Source organism: Cnephaeus nilssonii, assembly GCF_951640355.1.
Source record: "Cnephaeus nilssonii genome assembly, chromosome: 14".
Lineage (NCBI taxonomy): Eukaryota > Metazoa > Chordata > Mammalia > Chiroptera > Vespertilionidae > Cnephaeus > Cnephaeus nilssonii.
Window position 1 is genome coordinate 62353011 of NC_137085.1, and position 9785 is coordinate 62362795.

Consider the following 9785-nt stretch of genomic DNA (forward strand, 5'->3'; position numbering starts at 1 on the left):
AAAAGCGATAATTCAATGAAGGTGTCACACACACAACTAAAAGAGCTGGGTTGTTTAGTAGGCCCTTATGGTTTCAAATGAACTTAAACAACAATCGTCCTTGACTAATTTTTCTCCTGTGTCAAACAAACCTATGTACAGGACCAGTTTAAGTCCCTCCTCCCTTTCAAACACTGGATATGAACATGCAGGAACTTGTACAATGCAGAGTGCCTTAAGAAAGAGAAGGATTCTGTAGTGCCACTGACATAACTGATCTGAGGAGGCTGGGATGCAATTAACGCTGATGGGAGCCAGGCAATGGTGGTTTGTTTCTCCTCAAGTGTTTCCCCCGTCAACGGCATGATCAATCCATGGAGGGGTTTGCAGAAAATCAAACACGTGGTGGCAGGAGATGGCACTATCAGAGTGCACAAAGCCCCCATCTGTATCCAGGAGCTGCGCATTGGCAGACTTTGGCAGGGAAACCTTGAGGAGTTGGTTAACCTGGGCATTTTATTTATTTATTTATTTATTTATTTATTTATTTATTTATGCCTCAAAGAGTTGGGCTTCTCACCTGGAAGTAACAAACCCAATATAATGATTTTGGCCTGTAGCTGCCTTGTAAGTTGTACGATTCCACCTGCTACTTCTGCCATATTTTCATGGTTCCTACCCAGACAACAAAGACCAGGTTTAATATTCTCCAGTTCTCCGTTCTTTAGCCTTCACAAAACATGTCTCGTTGTATCTCCTCCAATTCCAAAATTCAGTGCCTGGAGTGGGGGAAGCAGCTCTCGCCCTATGTCATATCGCTGCATTAACTGCACCGTGGAGTCCTCCACAACCAGCACACCAGGCTCTTTGTCTCTACAGTCCAGGACAAATCTGTTGTGCTGAGTCATCCATCTGTCATCTCCTGCTTGATTATCTTCTGCTGCGTGTGGAATGGCTGCTGGGTTTGAGTCTCCTTGGCTCATTCTACACTCAGGCAGAGGGTCCGTGCAGGCACAGCTGGGGGCGGCACATCTGTTACGCTCCCCCAGTCCAGGGAGCCCCACTCTGGGGCCCAGCGCCATATCTTTTAACTCTTAACATCCATTTTGAGATTCTCTTGCAATCTCATGAAGCACAGAGAAGAAAATGCTTTGAATAGAACTATCAATATTATATGAGAGGGAAGGTCAAGTAGACCTTAATTACTGGAAAGATGGTGGACACCCTCCACCTCCACCCTCATGTTTAATGAAAAATTAAACAGAAGTAAGAGTATAACAAGCAAAAGAAAATCCAACAAAGTCTAGTTTTTCCTGTGGTTATAACTTTTACGCTTTAAATATATATGTATTTTTTAAAAAATGGATTGCCTACTAGATAACCCAGCTCTATTTATTATGTTTCAATCTCCTGTTGACTTCTCTTGAAGACCCAGAATATCTGACTATACTTTCAATCAACTGCTGTTAGCTCAGGCAAAACAGGAAGTTTTAAAATTATGCCAACAGACGGTGGTGGCTAGGGAGAGTTTATGATGACAGACGATGTCTTGGATAATTTCTTTACAAGTGCAGAAAGCCTTTCAAAAGTGAAGACGTGACACAAACTATGGTTCAGAGAAGGCAGTTCTACAGATGATTTACACAAAAATGATTCAAGTAATCAGCTTTCTGAAGATGCACTGTGATTTGAGAAGAAAACTTAGTGGTAGTTCTCAAAGCTCAGACCACAGATCGTGCAGAATCACCAAGGAGTGCTGGTTAAACCCACACATTCTCCAGGTCTACAGAGTAAGGATCTCTGGGGGATGCACCTGGAAGCTGCAGCTTTAAAAGTTTCCCAGGAAAATTTTAAACACATTGGAGCCCTAAAGCAGTGGTTTTTAGACCATTTTTTAAGGTCACAGGCTCTTAATCTTGGGGCAGGGGCACATTGCCTTTAAGAAACTGTTGAAAGTTATAGACCCTCTCCTCAAAAACCAAACATGCAATAATTTAAAATTTTTATTTTTTTTATTGAATTTACTGGGGGTAACATTGGTTAACTATATAGGTTTCAGGGGTACAATTCTATAATACATCATCTAAGTATGCAATCATTTTTTAAAGTGTGTCTTTGTGCACATATATTTCTGAACATAAATTTTAGGGAATTCAGAAATTCCTCTAACACTCAGGTATGGATTCCTACATCAAGAACTCTTTAAGCTGTTGTGCAATATATTGGACTGTAGCTCAAGGAAATGAGATGCAACCATATAAAAACATCCCTTTGCTGCATTACATACAAACATGGAGGATCCCACTGCTGGTTATGCCAGCCTCAGACTCCTCACATGTAAAATGGAATCATAATTTATGTCATGGATTGATAAAATAAGATTATGTATGTCAAAGAGCTTCTTAAATTCCAAAGTGTGCTGGTTATTACTATCCCTGAGCCTTATTTAGGTTTGCGCTGCCTTGACAGTTTTGAAAATGTATACTATGAAATTTAAACCTATCTCTGTTCTGATCAGTCTTTTAAGAAAAAAGACTAATACTTGTTCATTCATTCAAAAAGCTCGGAGGCTAAGTGTAGAGCATGGGGGGAGGGATACGTTTGGGGGAGATGTTAAATGTATGGGCTATGGAGTTGGACTACCTAGGTTCAAAAAACAGAACTTTTAAAAAAGTAAGTATATTGGGGTGACCTTGGTTAATAAAATTATATAGGTTTCAAGTGAACAATTCTATGATACATTATCTATATATTGCATTGTGTGTTTACCAACCTAAGCCAAACCTTCCATCACCATATATTTGACCCACTTTACCCTTAACTACCTTTTACCCCCTTTTCCCTGTGATAACCACAATACTGTTGTCTGTGTCTATGACTTTTGCAAACATAGACTTTTTAGTTAGTCGCTTTATAACTTGGAACAAAGTTACTTAATGTATCTGGGCTTCAGTTTTCTCATCTGTCTTTCAGTATTATTGGTTATAATAATGGTACTTGCCTCAAATGTCAATGTAGGGATTAAATGAAGCATTACATGCATAGAAGAGCCAAGGGAAACAGATTGACATGAGAAAATGAAAACTCATTCTGGTGGCTTAGGTACAGGCTACGTGGATGCCGAAAGCTGGCCCCACTCTTGAAGAAAGGTGTAGGAGTATAAAGATGTAAAAGAAGATGTTCCAGGCAGAGGTGAGAGCATGAGCAAAGGTATGGAAGTCTGGGGATGCTGAAAGGAATTCAGTAGGATGGATGTTTGGTGAGAAGCTGGAAAAATAAACTTCTGGAAGGAGTCTGCAAAGGAGCCTCAAAGGACTGCTCAGATGGTCAGAAGGAAAACCAAGAGTGAGTTAGATGGCAAGGACATTGTGCAAACAACTCTTTCAGAGCTTAACTGTGATAGTTCAAGGTGATGTATGATGAAGGGGGGCATAGGGAAGGTGGAAGAGACCTGAGCACACACAATACTCTAAAGGGGAAAATGCCAGGTGAAGAAGAGAACAGCTAGAAGAGGAAAAAAGAAATTCAGGTCACAGGCAACATAGGGTATTTCTGAGGACCTGAGGTCCCTACAATTTCAGGAAGAAATTGAATACAAGGCACAGGGAATGGTCATAAATTTGGGTTGAGGAGACAAAGCTAGATTTGAGAAGGGAGAGAAGGTCAGAGTGAGAGGTGACGGTTTAGAGGAGACAAAGCTAGATTTGAGAAGGGAGAGAAGGTCGGGCAGGGAGGAAGTTGAAGCACTTCCTTCCAAGAACGAAGAGGCTGGCTGGCTTGCAGTGAGGATAAGATGGTGGGTTAGGAAGTGAGAGTGAGTGATGACGGTTGAGAACATCTGTTATAATGAAAGAGGGACTGGTGAGCAGGACTTAGGGTAGCTTTTCCAGCAGCCTGCAGAATCCAGCTGAGCGTGGAGATCATGATGCTACTGGAGCACCTGAACATTTTATTTAAATGAAAGAAAACCTTGCAATGGCGCTACTCCAGAAAGCCTACAAATCAAAGAATAGGAATTCTAGGTGTGAATGTCAATTCAAAACATCATCAGAAAGATATTTGAGAAGGTAGTATTCTGAAATTAGATTCTGGTTCTGACAAAGCATGGCGAAATTGGCAAGGAATGATATGCAGGGTATGCAAACATATTATATGATAAGCAACATTTTATTGGAGAAATAAAAGGTGTTGGAGAAATAGCTCTGTACTGGGACCAAATGACAGCCCTGATGTACCTAATTAACTGCTTTTAGACTGTGAAGTCTCTTGAGCCTATTTTAAGCTTCTCTTTAAAATGAGATCTCTGTCTTGCTCTATCCTTTATGCCTGAAGAAGTTAGTATAAGTGACACACACACAAAAACTATTTTTAAATCATACCTCTTTTTATCCTCTTCAATATTAGTATTGTTATTAAACAATATATAAACAGAATAAAGTTGAAATAAAATATAAATAGAACATCTCTGGAAAGATACAGAAAGGTCTATAAATGTGGGGGGAGGAAATGAGGAATTGGGATGGGCCTGAGACTTTCTTTGCATTTCTGCTACTAGTATTGTTTAAATTTTGTATTATGTACATTTATTAGCTATTCTAATTAAGTAAACATCATCAATGTATTAGACAAGTCAGAGCTGCTTTTCTGAAAACCATCCTTCATAAATTTATTTGACAAACAGTAACTGAGCACATACTCTATGCCAGGCACTTGGCTTTAAGTTGTGGATTAAAAAAAAAAAGAAGAAGAATGGTCCTTAGTCAAGAGGGTGTATTGCTAATAACTGCCAACATATTTGCTTCTCAGGAGTAGGAAGGTGGCCTTGAATTGGGAAGAGCTCTTGAGGGGAGTCTGCATTAATAGTCTAGGAGAAGGAAGATGCACTTCAGAACTGTGTTACCAGAAAAAAAAAAAAAACCAACACAAGTTGTATTTCAGGGTTTGGAGAGGATCCTATAATTAAGGAAAGCTCCTTAAGAAATAGCTTATCAGAGCCCTGTAATGGATTTTCTAGACGTAGCAAGGCTAAGCCTGAATAGATGGACTCTGGGATAGAATGCTGGGTGCAGGAGAGGATTATTTGAAGACTAAGGCAAAGAAAGAATAATTTCATGCCCCCTTTTAATTTAGGAAGAGTTAATAAAGGAAAAGATGACCCCAAGCCAAGCTCCACCACCTACTTTAGCTCCTTGACCAAACGATGCTTTATTCTGGCTTCAATATCCCCATCTACAAAGTGGGCATAGTAATAATTGTGCCTCAGAGATTGTTGTTCAGCCAAGAGAAGTACATCTTGAAGTGTTCTGGGTAAGAATTCTAAGGGTCCTCAGGGTCCAATATGAGTATTTTTAAAGGGAAAGAAAGCCAGGTATCCCTTTAATTATTTTTCCACCAGGAGAAAAGGTAGCTTTAGCATGAAAGGGAGACCTCTGAGAAAACAGAACAGACCTCCCCACAGGTTTGTAAGAAAAGGGAATGTGTCCCTAGGATGAGATCTATGAACAATTCAAGGTGGGGGATGCTTCCTTCTCCCTTTTACTATTCTCTAGTTAAATTCAATATAGCACAATTAATGAGTGTCTGCTATGAATAAGGCACTCTTTTTGGGACTCTCTGACATCTCTGTTCACTCAGAATTATTGGAAAATTTCTCTTCCTGCTCCAACAGGACTTTGGAAGGAGCAAAAAAAACCTCAAAATGCCTTCACTTATTTATAAACCTGAATCATAATTATAGGTAAGTCCAAATTTTTCAATCTTTGTCTCCCAAGTATTAACTGGGTATAGACTCTGCAGTACCTATCATCATCTTCCAAGATCAATTTAAGGATGACAGAAGTAATTTCTAAGTTGTGTGCAAAGCATGCATAATTTTGAATCTATGTAAGGAGTTTACTATTAAAAGTATCTCTAGAGTGGACTCTTATGAAACGAGTAATCTGTGCCGCTCACAAAAACAATCACTTCCTAACCATTATTTTGTAGCTATCTGCTTTTGTAATTGAGAAATTTCTTATTGTGAAGTTAGTTATATCTATTTGTAGCTATTTGGCCAGTAGAGAAAACAAAGATTTGCACAGTATGTGTGCATGTATACATATAACTCTATATACATCTATGTCTATGGTATGTATTTGTATATATAATTTGTTCACATGCACAGATATTGAGGATCAGCCTCATCCTGAGGAACACAATAAGCAATAGGGTATATAATTAGAGGAGAGACAGACAAACAGAAATAGAGACCATAGGAAATGTATTCTAAGTTGCCAAGAAAATTGTAATGGCTACCATTTACTGAAACCCAACTTTGTGAGAAGCATGAAGCAGTTTTATGTATCATTTCTCATCCCCCAACTGTCCTGTGGGATAGAGATATCATCCTTCCTTCCTATATCAGAAATAAGAAGCCCAGAGTACATAAGTGACAATGCACAGGAGGCGGAATTTAAACGCAGGGTTCCCAGCTCTTCCCACTGTTTTCCTGTGGATTGATTTGTCCAGTACATGATGGCAACTCAACAATCCTTACCTTTCTTTGAACATTGTGCCTTCAAGCAGGTTGCAAATCCTATACCAAGGTGAACATTTTCTACACTTTTGGGAATGTAATAGAAAGTTGGATGTTGAAGTCCCCTCAAAGTCACTTAACCCAGTCCCATAATTTTAAAATCATTTTTTCCTGATTATAGTATACATATGTAAAAAATGTAAGAAATTAGCTGCATAGGAAAGTAAAAATTGCACTGCACAGAAGCAATAACTATTAAGATTTTGAAATATTTCCTGTTTATTTCTTGTTCAGTTCTTGTGGATATAATACAATTTTGAAAGCTTTTCCTTTCATTTATCATTAGAACATTTCCCCAACTTCTCCATACACTACTTTTAACAGCTACAACACATTCCACTAAAAATATGTTATAGTTTACTTAAAGATGTCCCTGTTGTCCAATATTTAAGATGTTTCTAATTGCTACAATAAACAGTATTGCAATTTTTCAAAGAGTATAAGGCTCTTGACACATATTGCAAAATTGATTTTCAAAAACCTTCCCGCCTTGATTTACAGATAAGAACCTGAAGGGGTGGTACACTGCCATAGTTACCCAGTAAATAAATGTTTGGGGCAGATCTTGAACTCAGTCCTCTCCCCATATTTTTCCTAAGGTCACAGCTGCTTACTCTAGCTGGAAAGGATGTGGTTGGTGAGAGATGTTACCTATCCTTAATAATAATCTTGGAGGAGACACCATGCAGCATGGGCAATGCGACAATCCCAGGCTTTATGCTCAGATAGACCTGATCCCCATTTACCATCTCTGCAGCCTTGAATAAATAATGACAACTTTCTGAGCCTCCATTTCCTCACCTCTCAACGTAGAGAAAACAAAACTTACCTCATTAGGGTTCTTATAAGGAACAAATAATGCCAGATATATTTAAAAAAATCTAGGCATTTAGGCACACAGTAGGCTCTCAATAAATAGAACTGACTTTTTTGAGAATAGATAGGATGTTTACTATCATGTTATTCAATTAGGCCATCAAAGTCAATTTCCTCTTGAATATTTTTTTGTTCAGTACTGTACATTCTGGCAGGTATCTCTGGTTTGAACAAGCCAACTCCCTTCCAAAAGATGTGGTTAATTCTGTCTTCTTTGAATTCTAACCCCCTGAAAACAGAGCTTCTTTGTAATAAAATTGGCTGTTATAATGAAAGTACATCCACCAAAACCTTCATTAAATCATGGTTCATGACAATGGATTGGTTCAGTGTTCCCCCTGCATTTCCTGCCACCCACCACCACTCCTTGGTGTGCAGTTCAAGTAGGAGGCACAATAGGGGAAACCATAGCCAAACTGAGGAATTGTAAAGTTTCCCTTCACTAAACCCTATTCCCATATTCCTCTTTTCCTCCTTAATGGGATTGATTTTCTCCTTTCAAACACGTGTTGCCCTCTTAACTGCCAATCATGAGCACATGTAGTATTCCATTTTGCTTATGCTGCTGATACGTGTGTGCTATTAGAATGCAAATATACTGTTGGAACATACAAATAATATTGTACTCACTTTTCACTCTTGGTGGTAGGAGTTCAGTGTTCATGGTTGACTGGGTTTAACAATGGCTTAGGGCACTCTAATTCAGGCGAATCTATATTGAAGCTTTGCTCTTCAAATGGAGACCTTATCAGCTCCGCCCCACAACTACCCTTTAACATAGCTGCCTTCTTGGGGCTCTATCGTCTTACTGTTATGTTCCTTTTTTTCTTTCTTTCTTTTTGCCTTTCCTGGACTTCTGAGAGTTCTGAAGTCCAGCTCTCCTCTGATATTGTAAAAGATTATACAAAATGTCCTTGTGTTGGAACACTTTCCTTCAAGTCAAATTCTTCACCTAATATGGGATTAAACTCCTCTGGAAGAAATCAACTTCCTAATGATATATATCAACCCTGAATTAATTTAAAAAATGCTTCCTATTCATGTTTTAGCATCTTCCATTTACAGATTTAACATTTCCACTCATACTTTCCTTTGAGTCTCTGGGTTGAGGGTATAGTTTTATATTTTTCTTTCTTATAGTTAAGATTATAACTTACAGCCTTCATTTTTAAAAAGGCAATATTAGCAGAATATACTTTGTGTTTACTCTCTAAGTCAATTTTGCCTCAAGGAAGCATATTTAATATTTTGTCTCCTTGGTATCCCACTAAATGTGAATATTAATAGCTGAAGGTCACCTTAAATTTTTTAATTTAATATCTCTTTATTGTAAAAGTGCTTAAAACAAATGTATCATGAATTATTGTAAGATCTAACCACCCCCCAGTTAAAGAAAATACCACGTTGTCAGCCAATCCAGAAACTATGGTTCCAATGAAAACCCCCTTTTCTCCCTAAATGTAATCACTATACTAACATTTATGGAAATGGTGCTTTTGCTTTTCTTATAGTTTTAACACCTCTGTCCAATTCTAAACACTACTTTTAAAATTTTCCTGCCTCTTTTTCTCCTTTGTCTTTTCATTCTATTAATGTACAGATTCTTCCTCAATCTCCCTTTTTCCTTGCCACTAATTTGTTGAAGAAACCAGCTTTTGACCTTTTGAATCCCTAAGTCTGGATTTTGCTGATTGAACCCTTGTGGTGAGGCTCACATGCTCATTTGTCCTCTCTATTTCTCCTCAATTGGTACTTGGCTCCTTGATGCCCACTATGGCACCTGCTGGCCACCTGTATCTATTGAGCACTGTACTATGCCTCATCCAAATTGAGTTTTGCTCTAAGTGTAAAATGCCCACTTATTTTAAAGACTTATTGCAGAGAATAATATGAAATATTTCATTAATGGTTTTTATATGGTTGTGTATTGGAATGATAATATCTTTGATATATTGGGTTAAATTAAATCTATTTTAAAATAATTTCCACCTACTTCTTTTTAGTTTTTGTAATGTAGATACTAGGAAACTTAAATACATCTGTGGTTTGCATTTGAAGGTCACCTTTTAGGACAGACTTTTTTTATTAAAAATTATTTAATTAAAATAAGTTTACATGTTGACACTTATGCCATAACTAGGATGATCTGTCAAAATTTTAATTGTGCTAAGGATCAAGCAGATATAATAGCAAAAGTTCCCTCAAAACACTGGGTCCTAGGTTCCATGGTAAGACCTCTCAAAATTAAAATTCCATTAAGACAGACATTTTGAAGGTTTTGAGGATCACCTTAATGTTTCTTCCCCTCTTTCCTTCAGACACACACACACACACACACACACACACACACACACAC

The 9785-nt window shown here is 38.0% G+C and overlaps 1 pseudogene across 1 annotated transcript; it reads right to left on the reverse strand.

The window, feature by feature from the left end:
- Positions 1 to 224: 224 nt before the first annotated feature.
- LOC307110709 (platelet-activating factor acetylhydrolase IB subunit alpha2-like) lies at positions 225 to 6430 on the reverse strand (annotated as a pseudogene). Its single transcript has one exon. The product of its transcript is annotated as a platelet-activating factor acetylhydrolase IB subunit alpha2-like (transcript).
- Between the last annotated feature and the right edge of the window lie 3355 nt (positions 6431 to 9785).